Genomic DNA, 19,885 nt, shown 5'->3' with positions numbered 1-19,885 from the left:
GAATGTTCAATACAAAGTTCTGTTTAAAAGGATGTACTTGAATTATTATTATATATTATCATAATGTCAGTGGTCTAAAATTGTCTTACAACGGTGCCGACAATATTATCGTTTATCGCAATAATTTCCGGGAAAATGTATCGTCCAACAAAATTAATTATCTTGACAGGCCTAGTACAAATACCAAGTCATATGTAGTATTATTATGCTTTTCAAAAATTGGGATTTTTACTGCCCAGAATAATAGGTGGAGTCATAATGTTTCAGATGTAAAAAATGTAAAAAGAAAATGTACTATTTATGCTACAAAGTTAACCACCAATGAGTCAGATCTTCTCCTTGAACACTTCACTCTTACAATACCTTCCACTCATTGCGCCCCTGATCCAATATCATCAAACATCTTGTATCTTATCGTCATTAATTATGTTTTCATGTCATCAAAAACATAATTATGAAAACAAAACTGTTCAACACCTTTTTTCCTGTATTAGCGGGGGTCTTTTCATTTGACCATTATTATAACTTTTGATGAGCCTGTCGAGCAAATGTAAATAATGGATGAATGTTTTCAAATGGCTTGATTGTCACAAACCAAGACAAATATAGTGGAATAGAGTCATAAAATATTCACTTGAGTGTTGGCCTGAAAATGATTAATCTCAAAGTCATTTTTACAAGGATGCAGGTGTCCTGGTTAGAGACAATATCATTTGACAGTGAACTTTAAAACATGGACAATAAATATAATGCGTCACCTTGTCTTTCCCCTTGCTTAACCCATGCATCACAGCCAAAGAATGTCCACCAGATACCATCAAGCAATTTAGGCCTCTTAAAGTTCAGCAGGGAACAGTAGCCAGTAGCCCGCAGGTCAAAGTTTCAAAGGGTTATCTCCAGAAAAAGATAACCTTCACTCTGCCCCTGACATTTCTTCTAGCATAGTATTGTACAGCAATTGTATTTTTGTGTAGTTGTAAACACCCCTGCAACCGTTCTAGTGAGCATTTCAGTCGACAAGTGTAGCCACACAAACAACAAGCTTTCATCTCCAATAAACGTTACCTGCATGATGACAATAGCAGCACGGTGGCTCCCAAACTGTATCAGACTGATCGGATTACAGAGAGGTTGTTTTTTTTTAACTCCAAATGAGCTATAAACTACATTGATATGTCACGTCTTAATTTCTAAATATGGAAGTGTAAAACCAAAGAATGTATCCACTCCATGGATTATGGTTGGCCAGGTGTATTTTATTTCCCTTTTCCCCAAGAAGTCAAATAGTAAGGGAGTTATATATCACCCTTTACATCATGATGAGTTGGTGCCATCTACTGTTAATAAAGATATCATATTGCTTGGGGAGTGTACTGTGTGAGTTAAAAAAAAAGCTTTAAAGAGAGCTCAGATTCGAACCTTTATCCGACCAAATGGGGTCACTGCGGAACCCAGAGGTATAATTTCTCAAATCTCAGTCGTTTCATTTTCAATCATTTCAAATGTCTGTTATATTTTTAATCAATTGGTTATTAATGAATTCATTCTATTGTTTTTGTTTATTTTGTGTGCTTTTTTTACCCCAGTCAAAAGTACCAAAATCAACATATGCAATTAATAGATATGAAACTATTTATTAGGTTATTATTATCCAAAGTATCAAACTCGTTTTTTTTTTATTATTATTATCATTATTATTATCTCTATTATTATTATTATTATTATTATTATTATTATTATTATTATCATCATCATCATTATTGGAAGTAGTGGGGTTCTGTCAGTCATTTTGACTTTCGTTTTCGTTTTGTTTTGCACAGTATGCAAATTAAATATTAAAGTATTTAATAATAATACTTTCGTTTTTGTTTTGTTTTGCACAGTATTCAAATTAAATATTAGAGTATTTAATAATAATAGTTTTGTTTTTTCCAACAGTCATTAATATTTTAGAGATAAGTTAAGATGTTGCTATGATAGTTATTGTTTGGGTCTCTAAAGGACCCAGTTAGTTAAATGTTTGTAGGATAAGGGTTAAATATCAGTTTTAAACTACTACATTCTATATTTTCTTCAGCATGTCAAAACCAATCTACATTTTCTTCATCAGCATATTAATAACAAAGAAAAGAACAGAAATGTTGCTTATGTATGATAACATTTAAGCAAACAAAGAAACAAAGTTTGAATTGATCTTACATGTACTCATTTCACATGAATACACATTTGTGTCATCATTGTTTGGTGCATTTCCATTTTCTCATATTTTAGAAATGCTGGACAATATTCCAGGCAAGCCTCATGTTTGCCACAAACAAGTTACAAAGCAGCACAGGCCTGCTGTATAAATACAATTTGAACAGAGGATCCTTCCTCAAAATGTCCTCTCTCAACGAGTGTGTGTTGCCACCAAGTTGGATTGTGGGAGTTAGGTATTCATTAGCATATCGGTGACACAGATTAACATACATTAACATACATTACGGCTGAATTAATCATGGCATGTGGTAGAACTTGGAGAGGCATCTGAAAACAGTCTGCTCTGAAGTCGATTCAAGGAAGAAAGCTCACTGTTCTTGCATAGTAATCTCATGCAGCTCAAATAAAAGCACCCGCATACAGCCGCAGCCTATGATATCTGGGCTCGTGTATGCAGCTTTTCATTGATTCCTCACATCAGCATCTTCCCTTTCCTTGTTGCGGCTGCTCGTCTCATTAGTGAAGGCTTCGGTTGTAACCTAGATGTACTATTTTTTTCATGGTGTTATATTACATTGATAAATGATGTTATTATAAATGACAGCATGGCTAATTTATGTTTGCTTTTTAGAGAAATGGATTTGAATGTATCTGTTATGGGTGGTTGATAGTCTGCGACCTATGCTGCAACATCAGTAATAATAATCATTTGAATTTCTAACTCATTTAGAGTTTTCTGTTAACCAATGATAATTGTCCCTCACAAATGGAATCATTGTAATCACTGTTGGTAAGTTGCTCATGATTTTATGGGGAGCAGAAAATAGGGTCAAATAGGGCAGAATAGTTATTAAACACCGCATCAGGAAAATTACATATCAATAAAACGAAAGTCCTCCTGCAGCCACAAATCCAAACCCTTCTCAGCCAAGGTGTAGCAAATCCACCAAATGGATTGATAAATAAAATGGAGTCTCAAAGTGTGGGGATTAAAGTAACACATCAAATGTCACTGATTCCATTATCATCATTTCGGTCATGGCTACTTTTGTGCTTTGCTATCTCGTAGGAACACACAGCTGGGGTCCTATCTAGGTACCAACACTGATTCTGCCCTGGGCCTGGAAGCACATTATGGAGCGGCGCTCTTGGAGATGAACACTAAGCAGATAGTGCCATTCCTTCCAATACTCATCATTAACTACCAACTGCCAGTCATTTTCTTAAAGCCTATATTCAGGCAAGGCCCTGTTATTGGAGGTATGACCTAGGTACTGACCGTCTGTTCCACTCAGTTAAGAATAATATGAATAATTGCCTTTTAAACACTACTTAAACAGCCCTCAGTGCTCCTAAAATGTTGATATAATGAAAGCACCATGCATGAAACTGGAATGCAAGTGCCCGAGTGGCTAGTATCCGTTGAAAAGGGACATTTAAAGGCAAGCTGCAGCACTTGATGGACAGCTCCTTCAGGTAGCAACATGGAAAGGGGCTGACAACTCGAATGATATGGTTATTAGAAGAGTCCAGTCTGCCACTATGGACCTTCAGAAACGTGCACAATAAGCATGACCCATCACACAGCAACCTTTTGGCCTGTTGGGAGCATGGGCATAATGAAAAGAAACTCTATTTACTATAGGTGAAGCATGCTCTCAAGCCTGTCCTTTTTTCCACAATCTGAATCCGTTTGATTATTTTCTAATTAGTATTATATATGGAAACTAGCACACAAACACTGTTTCATGCGAGTGGGATCCACAATCTCTTTAGCTGTAAATATGTAAACATTGTTTCATGAAATAACCTGGACAACCAAAGCAGATGCAAAATAAACTTAGCTACAAAGTGACTTTACTAGTTCTTAAAATAATTCACATTTATTATAATGTATTATTTATTGTATTAATATATAAAATAAACCAACGTAATTTGAGCAAAAAAGGTTGGGTATATTTTCTATCAGTGTGCTTGCATTGCCATAAAGGAGAATGACAGAAAGGAAATACAAGCTTCCAAGTAAACCACTCTGCTTGAAAACAATTTCCAAAGAGTGGACAATGTCCCTCTTATCCTCCGTGAGCTTACTAAATAATTCACTACCCATGGGGTAATTGCCGTTTCACAATTATAGTAAATAATGACCAGAAGGGGCACAAATTCAACACCTTTGCTACCTTTGCGTATTGCATCATGGGCCACATTTAACTTGTCCCGGGAAATAATAACGTACTGCTCTCTAAGCAGCAAGCAGTGAGGAACTGTGTATGTACTGCAGAAGAGAAGTGCTAAAACTCAACACGTTACTTACGAAAATTCCTTATAACCTCAAATTCACCTCTGAAACTGAAGTATTTGTAATCCAGAGTCATAAATTGCCAATTACTCTTTGAAACATAATATTATACAATCTATTAGTCTTCAGAAATAGAGTAACTCTTGCTGCTAATAACAACATACAGTGTAGTGAAGGGAGCTGCAACGTATTGCATGAGATGACCTGAGGTTATGACTTTTATTTATTATTAAACATACATACAGAACTTTTAGAGTACTACATTTTACTATTCAGATCTAGATCAAGATAAAGGGAAAGAACAACTTATCAGATGCATACAGATACAAATCATAACGAATGTATGCTGATGTTTAAAATGTGGATAAACTCCAAAAATGCTGGAGGAAAGGGGATTTCCTGTTTCTTATTGAAGCACTTGCCTCTTCCCTGTCCCTGCATGTCCCTACTGAGATGGGTTATTGAGTTTGGCTTGAGCCAAGCATGTGGCTGCCAAAGCATTCCTAATGCAAAACAAATACAACTTTCATTCAACAAACAGACACAACAATATAGAAACAGAATCAAAGAATAACCAATGCTGTACTTCTAGTCTCTCCAAGTAGACTGAATGACTTCACTGGAGTCATTTGAAGGGGGTGATATTAAGAAAATATGTGACTTTCTTCTGCTCTACATTTTGTTTGTTAGACTAATTTCATGTGTGTTACTTTAGAACTGTTTACCATCTGAATAGAGAATGTGTAACTGTTTAGATAATGCTTTAACCATACCAATACCCACCTCAATACATCTCAGCACATTGATTTTTATAAAACACTGTACACTATCCTCACGGTATAGCCGGACACTTTCTTTGTCTAACATGGTGGATGGAATCAGGGGTGTTTTGAAAAACTCCACTTCCTTAGGGGAACGATTTAAACATCACACAACGCCTGAACCAGGAGAAAGCCTGACAGCCTCAGAAATGGGAATGTCAGATATCTGAGATTTGTATGCCAGCTTTCTGGTTGTGTTGAGTGTGGTTTGGGTGAGGGAATACTGAGGCCTTTGAGAGATTCAATACAGACATTTTGTTGATGCTTCAAAGATGGTCCGCTTGACATTTTGACACTAGTTCTATTAGCTTTGTCCATTTCCAACACTAGCTTGTCACTCAAAGTGAGAGGAACGCTGAAATCTGAGGTTTAATAACGGTTGACTAATCATGCGCGTAGGTCTGTTAAATCATTTTCAGAATATGGACCTTCATCCAATAACCAATTATGCTTTTAAAAAAAAGAGCCAAATGAATGATTTTTAAACAATGGACATGTTCTATCCAATTAGAATTGACATTTATGTTGGTAAGAAATAAAAGGTCAGTAAAATGCATGCAAGTCGCTTCTTTGTGTAAGCTTTGGAAATTATTGTAAAAAGGAGAAAGATGTGAGGTTAAATTACATTTTTAAGAGAAAGAGTTGCGAACACTGAACATCAAGCTCTAGAGAGAGGAGAAAAGACATATTACCATACTGGTAGATCCCAAACTAATATATTTCCCAATCACAGAATCTAAAATGATAGAAACTATCTCCCAAATTAGATGACTCAGCAGAACAAAATAGTTATATCTGAAAAAGCCAGTTCAGGCGATGGGGGGGGGGGGGGGGTGTTGCGTACTGCCTGAATTACATGCAAGGCCACCATTCTCAGGCATTTAACAAAAGGGTCATTGAATGGCGTAGCATGGAATTGAAATGGCAGTCTTGCCCTTGCATTGTGTGACACGTCACAAGATGGCAAAGCAGTATCTCTTTAGCTCCTAGAGGTCACGCAGGATGGATACACCACTAAGCTCTGACACTCACTCTGGGATTGGGAGGGGGGAGAGAAATCGACGCAAACTAGGGCTTTAGATAATTTTGCTATCCACCAGTGACCTCAAATGCAGAGACATCTCTGGGCTCTCTGTGCTCTGTCAACCAAATCCTTCTTACTGCTCTGTGACTTCAGACTTCATACGTTTTACGCCCCACAAGGATAAATCCCGGCCAAGAACAGACTATATATTAATCTGATATTGTCTTTCTATTGTTTGGGGAATAATGCAGTGGAAAGAAAAAGATTGATCTGGCAGCTTGAGAGACTTTTATATTGTCAAATTGGTCCATTTACAGATCTGTGGATGTTTCTCTGGGGGGCATGATCTCACAATCCCAAGAACAAATGTGTCATCATGTACGAGTGTTCCTGAGTGTTTCCTCTCACTAAGAGAAATAAAGAGAACCTGCTAACTCACCATTAATGTATATTGGATTGTCAATCCGAACAATAAAACATTTATTTATAACCGTATTATAAAATGCTTTTTCTTAATAACATTATACATGCCGCTAATTTGAGTTTAACAGTTCTGGTTAACACGCAAATGTATCCATTATTTCATTAAATACAGTTCACAAACTGAACCCACAGACGTCTCCAGTACAGAGTCCCGTGGACGGATAAATGGGGCACGACTGTAACTGCTACCAGACCCCAAGAGGGAATATTATCAGGAAGGTTTGTGGTTTCATTGATTTCAAGACTGCAATCATCCCCATCTGATGTAGTGGGCTGAGGGAGGATAAGAGAGCTCTGCAGTCAGCGGACCAGCTCTGTTTGACAGCGGGAAAAGTTTGAGATAAATTTAGCAATACCATTTTTAAAGTACGTTTAAAGAATTATTTCCTGCAACCACCGGATGTCAAATAATTCCAATGTTGTTCTTAACAATTGTGTAAAACTGTGTCTAGTCACGTGTGTGTACACAAACACACCTAAAATGCAAAATTTGTGCATTTACAAAATGTAGAGTACTTTGCTTAAAATGTGCTCTTTTATTAAAGTGGTTTATAATGCATGTTCTCTTCTACTTTTGTCCAACAAAGCACATTTATATGGTGACCCCATTGCAATGCTTTTGAGCACAAAATAAACGCATAAAGAACAAAAACATTTTAATGGCTCTCACTGGAAATGATCTCTGAACAAGTCTCTAACGGTGCTGTCAGTAGTGAGATTCAAACCATTAAGCAATTTGTGGTGAATCAGAACACAGAAATCATTTTAATGCACACTTGCTGTGGTTGAAACTTTTCAAAGCAGAAGGATAAGAATATCCTGATACTGTATTTCCGACAGAGAGGATCCGACGAACCAAAGCACCACTATTCTTGGTTTTACAAAAGGCTCAATACATGATGATGTTAATGCCCTTTCCTCCTCTAACCTGCCAGGACAACATCTCCATCAACACGGCAGATACGGAAAAGGGGGGGAGAATCATCCTTCATTCATCAAGTGCATATTTAGGTTTTAGGTCAAATGTAATACTAAAAATATGCCACAGAAGCCCTCTTGGCACCTTGACATCTGTATGATTTCAGAGTGCTTATTTCTAGGCTTCATAACATCCACAATGAAAATAAACATGTTAATTAATCACTTGAGCTTTAATGGGTATGTATTTATGGAACTTCATGTCGAAGCTTACTATGCCTGCGTGTCATACCAGATCTCAATCACAAGCCTCTGGGTTAACAACGAGGATCCCCATTGGTGTCCTCTGGCATTGTTCATCAGTATTCTTGCTGTACGTCAGTGGCACAAAGAGAAAAAAGCTTTTTCTGCATAGCAACCCAATTTTCATCCAGTAAAATAACTACTTTAAATTTTTCAAGGCTTTCACACGTAATACTTATTTTATCAACATTTAAGAGATACGTTTAATTTCCTGATGCAGGTTTCTCCTACATTTCCCCTCGAGCTGAGGTATGCTATCAGCATTATTATTTTCTGCTATCAGTATTGAACCACATTTTCAGATGTCAAATCAAATGTTTTTCACCAGAACGTATTAATAATATATTTTAATTACATTTCGACCATTGATAGATTTAATATCTCACATTAAAAAGATATTTTTTCCTTTTTAACAAAAATACATGTTTAGTTAAGAATATCTAGTGACTATACATGCATTTGCATCAATTGTTTTTATATTTACAAGAAAATAGCTAATGGAAATTAAATACAATAAATAGAAAATGTCCAACAAAAGAAACATAAATGCCACATATGCTAGCTATTAAGCAAAACACATTGTGATGTCAAAATCTGCCAAAATCCCGCACACAGCTCCACAGCTCACGGTTTAACAACTAGCTCCCCATCAAAGCTCTGCCAGCAGCTCTTCACTAGTAATGAACTTCCCAAACTAACAGCAATCACTCAGCTTGGTGAAAATATCACCAGTCAACACTTACATCACACACAATCAATCGCCTCTGCTGCAATAACATTGAAAGGAAGTGCCTCCAATTTATCTTTATTAAATCAATATGGATTTGATAGCCTTACCTGCAGTGGGGTTCTTTGGCCAGTGTTGGAGCTGTAAGTGTCTAGTGCATTGGGACAGGGGGAGATCTCTGGTTCACTTGTTGTTTGTCGGGGACCAGGGTAGTTTGCTGTGTGGCTGGAAGCGACACTCCTAAGGGCCCACTGTGAATAGAGGTCAGGATAATAGACACAGTCACACAACAAAGACTGATAATCCTGTCTCGCCCCACAGCTCCCGTGTTGCAATCAGACATTTTAAGGGCAGTTAAGCTGCAGCAAGGGGCGGCTGAATGAACCGCGGTTAGGAAAGACTCCCAAGCTCCCATTATGGACAGTAACCGGTGTCAATTTGCAGCAATTAGACCACTCAGATGTGTCAGTAGACAGGCCTCAAATTAATAAATAAATAACTTCGACCACAAGTGCTCGCTGATATAGCCTTTTGAGTCATTTGAGTCTCCCCATGGTCTCTTTCAGTGCAGAACACTTAGTCCTTCAAAAAGTGACGAGGTGTACCTTCTCCTCCCCACTTATCTAGTATGACCTTTGAGTGGAAAGAGTCCTTAGTGAGCAAGTTGCTTAAATGTGCTTTCACTGGCCGTCAGAAAAACATTTGTTTAAAGCGGTGAAGATCCTTTAATGATGGTTTATTATGAGTTGGATCTGCTGAGATAAACAAAATAGTAAGCAAAACCACTTGTACTATTTCCTGCACTACAGGATTTAAACCTGACTTGAGAGTTAGTAATAACTTGAATATCTTGTGGTGTAGCAGTAAAAATAATCAATAAATGAAGGCATGGGATACTTGTATCTCTAGTCTGATACTGAAAGCTGTTGAAATGTACGGACCAAGGTTGTTGCCTTAGGCCTTGGAGTAAAGAGGAGCAAAAGAGTAGCCTGGGGCTGTCCACTGTTTTGTCTCTATATTTTTATGCGAATCATCACAGTCTTGAGGATGTAACCTCGAAGTTAGAACTGTGTTTTTTTTGCCACTTTCCCATTATTGGCTGAAATCATCACAGTAGGTAACAAGTACTTCTCCAAGTAGGTTTGACTTTTGGGATAAAATATGTATCACAAAAGTCACCTTCTCATTAACAATTGTGTTAGCTAAGTAAATATTGATAACTTTGAAGATTACATTTTTTGAGGAAAGACACAGAGGAGAGATAATTTATATTTAATGACCCACTAAAACAGATGTTAGTTGTGGCGGTTTTGAAAGATAATGTACTTTATTTCATGATTTCAAGTCCTATATGATGGCCTTTTACAGAGAACAAAGCAAAAGGACAGAAAGCAGTGGCTCTGGATTTGACTTGGAGCACTCAATCAAGAGAAAGTCATTACTTCAGAATAAGGGGTAGCTATGCTTTGCTGCTCGGCTTCAACTGAATACCTCACCTTTCACCAATGCATAAATAATGTGCCAACTGTCTTTGATCTGTTGGAGGCGATAGCTTCACAGGCATGTGGACACCTAACTCTGAAAGAAGAGTCTGTGCTTTGTGCAAAGATGTGTCAACAAGCATCACCCTCACAGAAATGTACTGAAGAGGAAACCGGGAACAAAGGGAGAGCTTGGGATGGACAAGGGCTTTTATATTGCCAGTGGAAATAACACATGAGAATGTATTTCTATTTTTACTATGGTTGGAACCAATGATTATTTTCATTATCTATTAATATTCAGATCATCTTCTTAATTTATTGTACAAATACTGTCTCTAATCCGTCAGAAAACATTGAAACATTTCGCATTTTCCCAAAGCCGAACCTTCAAAATCCCAAGAGTATATATTAATACTTCATGAAATATTTAATGAAAATGTATCACTTTCATACAACGTTTTTCACAAAATGTACTTTTCCTGAAAACAGTATCAAGGTGACAGGTTCAGAAGAGTTTAATAATTTGAAAGTAAGGCCCAGACTAATATGTTTGAATAAAATCTGTGGTTAAGGCCAAAAAACATTCTTTCAGCAGAATAAAAGTTAAATTACAACGACAGCTGCCAAGGCTTCATCAGTATCCATAGTGGACACGTCAGATTGAGACAGCCCCCCCAGAACAAAAAATAAATTCAGAGAAAGCCCTCATCTGTGTCAGAAGGTCAGATTGGGTGACTGTTCCTGGACAGACGCCGTGAAACGGCTAAAAAAGGGGAAAAAACATTGTGAGCACACAAAGCCATCCTCTGAGAGGTCGGAGCAAAAAGAAGTGCTCCTTTCAGACGGAAAGAAAAACAGAAGTCTGGGTGACTTTCAACACGACTGCTTTAACCAAAGTGCCCAATCAGTGGGAAATGAAGGGTCACTGTGTAATAATGGCGATATTAAAAGCTGTTATAATTGCCTCTCATTTCTATTTCAGATTTAAGCTGTGAAAATATGAACAGAAATGGCCCAGCCCTCACTGAGGCAATTTATTTAATCCTTATTCACCGCTGTGAGGTGGTGAGGAAAGTGAACGGAGGCCGCACGAGGCATTTTGCTACAGACTCTCTTTTTTATATTTCATGATACAAATACTTCATTATTAAAGCCCAAAACTATGCAGCAGAATATTTTGTTCAACCGTTAAGACATCTAGTGAAATGTCTACAAGAGCAAATACACCTTTAGTTCTCTCTACATTGCAGTGATTGAGGGTGAAAACAGGTTGAGTTTAGCCAAGGGAACTTATTAGCAGAGCTTCCCTTGTGGCTGAACTTCCAGGGAAAAGTAGGAAAGGCTCTTCTTCTTCAGAGTTGGCAGTAATGCCGTAAGCATCCTCTATTGATAAAAAAACAACTTCAAAAGCCCAGTCCCTAATGAAACGCACCAGAGAGGCACTATCCTAATTAATACACAACCTGCATGAATAACCCATATGTGTATACTAGTGTTCAATCTTACATTATAATCATAACTTGCATTGCACAATATTCTATCTACACATACATGAACTCAGGGGAATAGTGGATTCCACTGTACTCGATACCATGATGAATGGAGATGCCGGTGTGTAAAACATCTGGGTATGTTTATGGAGCTTTCGTTTGTCTCAACAGAAGGGTTGATCTGTAGAGGCATGGGAAATAAAGCCAGGCATTATGTATGAGCCCTTCAGTGTAGATGCACTAACACAGTAAATAAAGTAAGTGATGAAGACTACATCACAGTGTTAACCTTGTAACTTGGTTCCTTTAGAAATGCAATTCAAGTTTAAAACAATATTTTTACAGCTTTAATTGACAACTAAATTAGATTTATTATAGTCTCAAATGTTTTACCGTTATATATTTTTAAAATGTTGTGTTATTTTACCATTACCACAAAACCCAAAAACATTTAGTTTACTATCATATAAATCACAGAAAAGCGCACATTCCTTATATTTGATAAACGATGAGCTTTTTGCTTGAAGAATGACTGAATTATTATTAAACTGTTAAACTGAGGTTTTGTGTAATTTTGCATCAGTTTGTAATCGGCATCTTGTTGATAGAAAAATAATAGCAGATCATCACTTGAATAAAAGCCCAACCAATGATTAGGCAACACAAAAAAGTGCAGATGTGTCCCACAAGTAAGTTAAAACAACAAGTATACAACAAAAATGCTAAAGTTATATTTGAGATAATTTTGAAATGATCTTCCATTATGAAGACTTTTCCAGAGAGCATGAACACATTCTACATTTAAATGTAAACAAACGAATGTATGTGGCACAAATAATGCAACAGTGCCAGGCAATAAGCAGTTCACTTTCCTCCAAAACCAAATATTCATTTAGGGCCCAAAATGTAGGTCAAAAGACGTGACCAAACCTGCTTTATTTTAAGTTACAAAATATTTATATTATAAAATTGTATTTGATTTATTTAACTATGTGCCCCAAGGTAAAAAGTTATAAATGAATGCTGTAGTGTTAGGGCAAACAATGGGAAATAGACAATATTTAGCAAAAACAAGAACCACTTTAAGCCGTTCAGCCGTTGCGAAACTACTGTATTCCCAAGCAACAGCAGCTTGAACCTTAAAACAGATTGCTGGGCCAACTAAAAACCACCATGTGGGTACAATAATAACTCATTGTCCACAGATACATGGGCTGTGGCAGTAATCTTCAGATCACCTCAGTGAGGAAATACAGATATTTGTAAAAGCACTGAGGGGATTAGGCAGGGTTTTCTACCTCCTGCGGCACTGAGCCAGAGTCATGCTGCGAGCACCAGGAGCTCTGTGGAAGTCTGCGGAGGAACGAGAGGATCTGACCTTGCGGCTGCATTATTCTGATATGACCCAAACAAAGCCATCAGCATGGGACCAGCGTAGGGGGTGACATCTCTGTCCGTCTCTTATTCTCCCTCTTACAATGGAGATTCTCATAGACAGAATTTGCAAGAAAATCTCAGTAATGTTACGAGCTGTACATTCAGAATCAGAATGAAATTATACTACACTTAGAAACAATAAACAGATTGTAAAAGTATGTATATGCTACGACAAGACGGTTTCATTATTTCTATACATGGCGACTGCACCTTCTTTAAAAAGACATATTAAGTGAGAGCATTATTTTAAAAATGTACAGCAGTGTTCTTAACAGGATATTCCCCAACCTATTAGCTCTCACTGCTGATGTACACATACAGCTATTAACCCTCACAGTAATTCTCCAGAGTTCATTTCTAATGAAAAATAAATTGAGTTGCTCCCTACACTTTCATAACATTTCCTCCTCAAAATAAATGGGCTCCTTTATGAGAAAAGACACACTGTTGTTAATGATTTTATAAGCAGGGAGCCCACCTGACATCCTGTTTTCTATTACTGTTCTTTATTCAATTTGCAGGGCGCGCTGCAGGTGACCTAACCTATAAAAGGGCACTTCAAATTAAATTATCAGAGCTCCTTGAAATTTTATAAATTCAGAATCGGCCTCACAGAGGGATCTCATACCAGAAACTAATGGCTTCACCTTTAGCTTTACATAAATCAATTGCACCAAAGGTTAGAACACATCATGCCAGGATGTATCAATGCAGTTTCCAACATCATAACATGTAGTACATTTGGAAGTGCCAATGGCAGGTGTATGAGGTCATACGTTACAAAGTTGGTGTCCCTTGCATGTAGGCACACACCTATGATCACTGAATTTGTCTTAAAAACGAACACACATTGTTTAAGTCAATCGAACAATAAAAATGTCATGTCAAAGTAAATATATTTCATTCAAAGCGTTACAAGGGATATTGGCTTTGAGGTTAGGGTTGATGCATGTACACGTTACATGGTTACATTATTTATATAATACAATAAACCTATAGGTATGTTAAAAGATGAGTGAATTAAAAAGAAATAGGCAAATAATGTGCATCATTTATTCTTTAAAAAGTCATAAAACCATATAATTGGTTAACATCCTTTGCCTCAAGCATCTGAAACGTGAATGTAACTGCTGTTTTAGTGCTATGCCATTGTAAATTGACTTTCTCTTGGAGTTAATGAAGCAAACAAGCCATTTGAAGAACATACTGCGGTCTTTTAAAAATGTTGATGTTTTTTTTTAAGTAGTACAACGTTTTCATTAAAAGTAAAACAAATAATCAACAGAATAATGAACAGTGGAAATAAGTGTTAGTTATTTACTTTATATAATAAATAAACTAAATTACATTTAAGTATACATAAAAGGTAAACGGTTTAGTTCTACTGGTTGGATTGCAATTATTTTTAAAGTGTAAATGCTTTTGTCACAAATGGCTTGAATATATATATATTTATATACAGGACTTGTATGTGATATTTCCTTATCAATTCAGTTGGAAAAACTGAATATAAAAGCAATATTGATTATCTTATTGGTGTAGTTGTTACAAGGGAAAGTGTAAAGCTTTGTCACCTCAATAGGGCCCCCTTTATACTTGAAAGAGCACAAGCTCTTTCCAGTGTCATTTTGTTCCAGTCGCTGACCTAACAAGGGGTTGGTGGCAGAAAAAAAAATGCCCAATCAGTAACACTTGTTGCACCTGAGAACATGGAAATGTTAAGACTTCTGTGTTTGAGAAGATGGAAAACATTGTCTCCTAAAGAAGTCAGGAATATGGATAGGATCATTCAACTGTGTTCAATCTGAGTCAGGACAAGTTCCTTTATGAAGCAGTCGCCCGTGAAAGAAATTCATTTGTAAATTGCACCCGATCTTTGGAGAAACTGTTCCCTTTTCAAATTTCTAGATGTCTAGATGCAGGATTGACACAGAGCAAAGTCTATTTCCCATAAACAAGGGATTTCATCTGAGTTCAGTTTAATTCCGTATTTGCCAATCGTGCAACAAGCACAAAACTAAACTGTTACGGCCCCTACACACGACGGCGTGCGTTGCCGCTTCGACGCTTCTGCCCATTCACTTTGAATGGGGTGACGTCACGATTTGCTGAACTGCATTGTGGGAGCAAAGCGTAGCTTCTCTCGCGATGCTCGCTGCAAAAGTAGAGCAATGTTCTACTTTTGACGCCTCGGCGGAGGCGTCAGCCAATCGAATCATATGCCAGTCCAAGCTCTAGCCAATCAAACCGCGTGCTTGTGTATCTCGGGCGGGAGATTCATTTGATTGGTTGTTGGTCGAGTTTCAGCACCCCCCGCCGGCAAGCGACAACGCACGCCGCCGTGTGTAGGGGCCGTGAGACAGTTACTTTTCACAACAGTATTTTTTGCCTGTTTTTAGACTCGCACTCGCAGTGATTAACATTTCATGTATTCCCTTCACCCACTCGCCTTGTTGACTTGCTTGACCTTCTACACCCTTAGGAGCTCCGATCGAGTATTTTGGGGCCGATCACCGGAATCAGTATCGGCCGATACCGATCGCCGATCCGATCGAGTGGGTGGGGGCTATGGGGATCTTCCATTTGAAGTGATGTTTAAAACTCAGTTAATGGGGCTCATTTTTATATTGCTTCAGTTTATAATCGTAACGGGTCGAAAAGTTCAGATTAATCTTTCAATACATGATTCGCTTTCACAAACAACAACCACCATAATTATTACATTCAAATGAAGTACATTATTCAAGTTTACATTAACTTTGGATAATATGCTCTGTGCTCATCTTTGTACTTGCAAAGCCAAATAGCGCTTTCACCTCAAACCGACTTGATTATGAGCCTGTCAAACAAACAAGATATGTCAAGAAAGATATACAAAAGAAAATGTATCGTTTTTTTGTAAATCAACTGGAATCCTCCCCTTATAATGGAAATAAAATGGTCTCAAATGTTTTATTAAAACATGTGCGATATTGTATAGGGACAGACCCTTTGACCCTCGAAACAGTTTAACAAATTGAAGCTGTATTGGCCTTTAACACACCAGTGTAACACATGTAACTCAGCTGAGAAATTACTGCTTTTAAACCAGCAGGTTGGCAGTCATATGAGTCAGTAAAGCATGCAGGCTTTTGGCCACTTGTCTATAAAAATCTGCATGAAAAATCTGTGTAATTAAATGTTAAAGGCCAACCCTATGACTATACAACATTCCCCAAATACTACTGGATTACATTTCAGGACTGTTGACAATTAAAAAAAATTAAGAATGTGTTTTGCTTACTTAAAATATATTTGAATTTACCTGTGCTATCTGACATTAAAATCAAGTGTTTATCTAGGTTAAATTTGTCAAGCAGAGTCAAAGTCCCTTACTATTTATAAAAAGGTTATATAACAATGAGGCCCTTCACACTACACATGATGACCATGTGGCACACTCACAGGCTGAAGGGGGAAATGCTGTACGCCGCTCCGCTCATATTGTCCGGATGTGAGAGGAAGCAGTCCATAACCTGTCTCCTGTCCAGCAGGCAGCTGCTTGAACCTAGAGCACCCCCCTGATTTCCACTCCATCTCTAAATCTACGTGAGCAATACATTGTGTAGGTGGCTAACACACACTTATTGCAAACAAATTATCAAAATGAGTTCCGGTTCGCCTTCACATGTACAGTAGTGACAGTCAAGCAGCAAATTACTTTAGGTCCAACTAAAAAGGTGTAATATCAGTCTTGTTAGAATGAATACTTCATGTTAGTAGATGACAATATTAAAGGTCCCATGTCATGGCCATTTCCACTGATCATAATTCCATTGTTGAGGTCTACGAGAATAGATTTATATTGTGCAATTTTCCAAAATCACTTTGGTTTCTCATACAGCATCTCTGTAAACTACGTGTATTCAATGAATTTCACTCTCTGCCTTTAACGGCTCGTTGTAGCTCCAATAGCTCCAGCCCCCACCCTCCCTGTGAGCACAGTGTGCTCTGATTGGTCGGGACGTTGTGAATCGCGCTGAGCTCCGTGGAGGTGTGGTTTCCTTGTTTAGCGACAGCGAAACACAGCCAAACTCACCCTGAGCGCACACAAAGTCACAGCCGAAGTAAAAACAATAAGTGTGGCTTGATATTGAGTAAGAAAAAGGTTGATAAACGCTGTGAGAATGGGTCTGCAGAGAGAATTTTGCCGCGATCCCAACTGTCTGTTATCGGCCTGCAGCCAGGGAGGAGAGATCAGCAGAGCTGCCTGCACTGAGTGTGTGTGTGTGAGGAAGTCCGTGGATTGGTCAATTTGGACCAATCAGCGGGGGCTTAACCAAACGGCTCCGCGGGCGTAACGTAACGGCTCCACGGATTGGTCCATTTGGTTCCGGGTAACGCACGACATCATGCGGTACCCGGAAGAATCAATGGACAGTGACGTATCTCCAACGAGGCGTTTTGGGGAGGTATTTTCTGTGTTAGAATTTTTACTCTCTACAGGGTGTACTCTGAGGGTTTTGACTCTGCAGACCGTTCACATGCATAAAAACCTTCATAACACACAATTTCAGACACTTATGTACACATTTAATAATCAAGAAAAGGTGTGCTTTTGCATTTCTGTAAATATGTTAAATATGTGTGCATCTTTATTAGTGACACATTGCATTTTGGGACCATGGATGGATGGATACCACGTTTTTTTCATTCCATAGGCCTTTTCCAATGCATACAAAGCATCTTTTGCGAGAGGTCAAATGTAGGAATTTTTAGAGGGCTATATAAGGCATACATTTCACAGTTCACAAGGCTTAGCTACAGCTCTGTTTTATGTTTTTGTATGTTGCATTGCAATGTACTTTTGCCCTGCAGCTATCCTGCGCACCCCCCAGGCTATGAGCTTCGCAGTAGCTAACGTATGCCTACAGTCCCCTTCCTCTTCGCATCCTTAGTTAAAATGGACAGATTCACACAAATGCCAAACGCATTTAATATTTTCCTTGCTAAAGCTATAGTTGCTGGCTGCTCTTGGTTAGACATATTCAAGTGCTTTAACTAAGCCTCTGTATTTCTGTCCTTGCAAAAAGTTTTATAATGTGGCACAATTATTTTAGTGTCAGACAAACAGATATATGTTGGATCCATAGACTGTATATGGTTGGATCGTGTAGTTGCACTGACAGGTTACTAGGACCACATACCAAAAAAAAAGGATCAAGGCAGATAATGCAATTGCATCCTTATACTTAGATAAATTACACGTGTAGTCAACCAAAAAGTACTTTATTGTAAAGGTGTCAACACAAATATGTCCCCCCTTGTAAATCTGTTTTAACTTACCACCATGATGTTGTTCTCTTGGGAATAATCATGTCCGTTCCACTTCTGTTGATAAAAGTCTACCGATGCTTCCATCTTCTTATTTACTCTGCCAGTAGAAAAATAATAGACAGCAGAAATCTATGATAAGTGTATTTGTATTGGAATAACTCTATACTAAACGGACTAGTAACTAGACAGCAAGTTAAACTCGCAAGAATATTTACAGTAAAGGCAACACACATTTCAAAACACGTTTTTTTTTTAAATAATCCTGTTCCGGTTATTAAAGCCCGGTTACCAGCACACGTTGCCTTGTGTAATGAGCTAGCTAGCATGAACCTTACTTTAGCTGGCAAGCTAATGGCTAACATGCTAGCGAGCCGAACATGCTAGCACTTTACGGTTATATTAACAGTTAACGGTTATAATATTTTTGTTTTACTCTCTTCTGGACCGTTACTTGTACATACATACATTAAATAGGTCTGTACATAAATCATGATATAAATACATTAAATAAAGAGCTAACGTATATAAATTATAAGAAAAAAACTATCCAAGCTAGCTAATTAAAACAAAAAAAATAATAGGATGTATGTTAATCTTACGTCTAATAGTTTCTCAAAACTGTCTGCAAAACAAACCATTCCCCCGTTTGAGTTTGTATTTGTGGAGTGGAAGGCCAAATGAAGTGGATGGAGAAATGCAGCTTACATGCTATGATAGCTTCCTCCATTGTGGTTTATCTCAAAGGTCATCGCCATTTCCCTGACGGCTTGCTATTGGTTGACGGCACACATTTGGTGTCAAAGTTCAAGAACTTCAACTAACCTGATAAATGATCTGATTTAAATAAACAATTTTGCCGGGTACATTCGGAACTGTGAATGCAACAACAAGAGGCCATAATGTATAAGTTTGAAATAGACAAATACATAATCAAGTAAACAAGGCTACTCTGGATTTTTGCATTAAGAAGTAGGCTACAAACAGTGGCGGCCGGCCCATAGGGGCGCTAGGGGCGCCGCCCCCCCTCTTCCCACATGTTTGATTGTCATTAAAAATGTAATTAAAAAAATATTTTAAAAAATATACTGTATATTTTTATTTTAAATTTTTAATGAACAAGGTAAATATTATATAGTTGGTATCAAAAATGTATAATCTAAAATAAAATCTTGTTTAAAATTGTGTTACGATGTCTAAAGTTACTGATAAGTCACATGTTTCCTGCCTGGCCGCAGCGTGTATCATTACCCTCTCTCGTCTGGGCGGTAAGAAAGGAGCCCTCAGCCAGAGCAGCAGCAGCCAACACATTGCTGACTGTTGCTATCTGTAAACTACGCCGCTGAAACCTAATTTCAGCCAATCAGCGTCCTCAGATATGATGCTC

General features: G+C 37.8%; 1 protein-coding gene across 23 annotated transcripts in view; it reads right to left on the bottom strand.

Annotated features, from left to right (window-relative positions):
• Positions 1–19,282, bottom strand: part of adgrl2a (adhesion G protein-coupled receptor L2a) — a 211,228-nt gene extending 191,946 nt beyond the window's left edge. For 5 of the 23 annotated variants that reach the window (XM_079678623.1, XM_079678626.1, XM_079678627.1 and 2 more), the window contains exons 1-3: positions 19,101–19,280; positions 18,511–18,598; positions 8,885–9,025 (exon numbers count right to left, since the gene is read on the bottom strand). The gene's annotated coding sequence lies outside the window, so the exon portion shown is untranslated. Of the gene's footprint in view, positions 1–8,884; positions 9,026–18,510; positions 18,599–19,100 lie in introns of all 23 variants that reach the window. The other 18 variants (XM_079678631.1, XM_079678632.1, XM_079678628.1 and 15 more) reach the window with 8 other exon arrangements.
• Positions 19,283–19,885: the final 603 nt, after the last annotated feature.

The sequence above is a fragment of the Notothenia rossii genome, assembly GCF_949606895.1.
Source record: "Notothenia rossii genome assembly, chromosome: 1".
NCBI lineage: Eukaryota > Metazoa > Chordata > Actinopteri > Perciformes > Nototheniidae > Notothenia > Notothenia rossii.
This window is presented reverse-complemented; position numbering and strand designations above follow the sequence as displayed.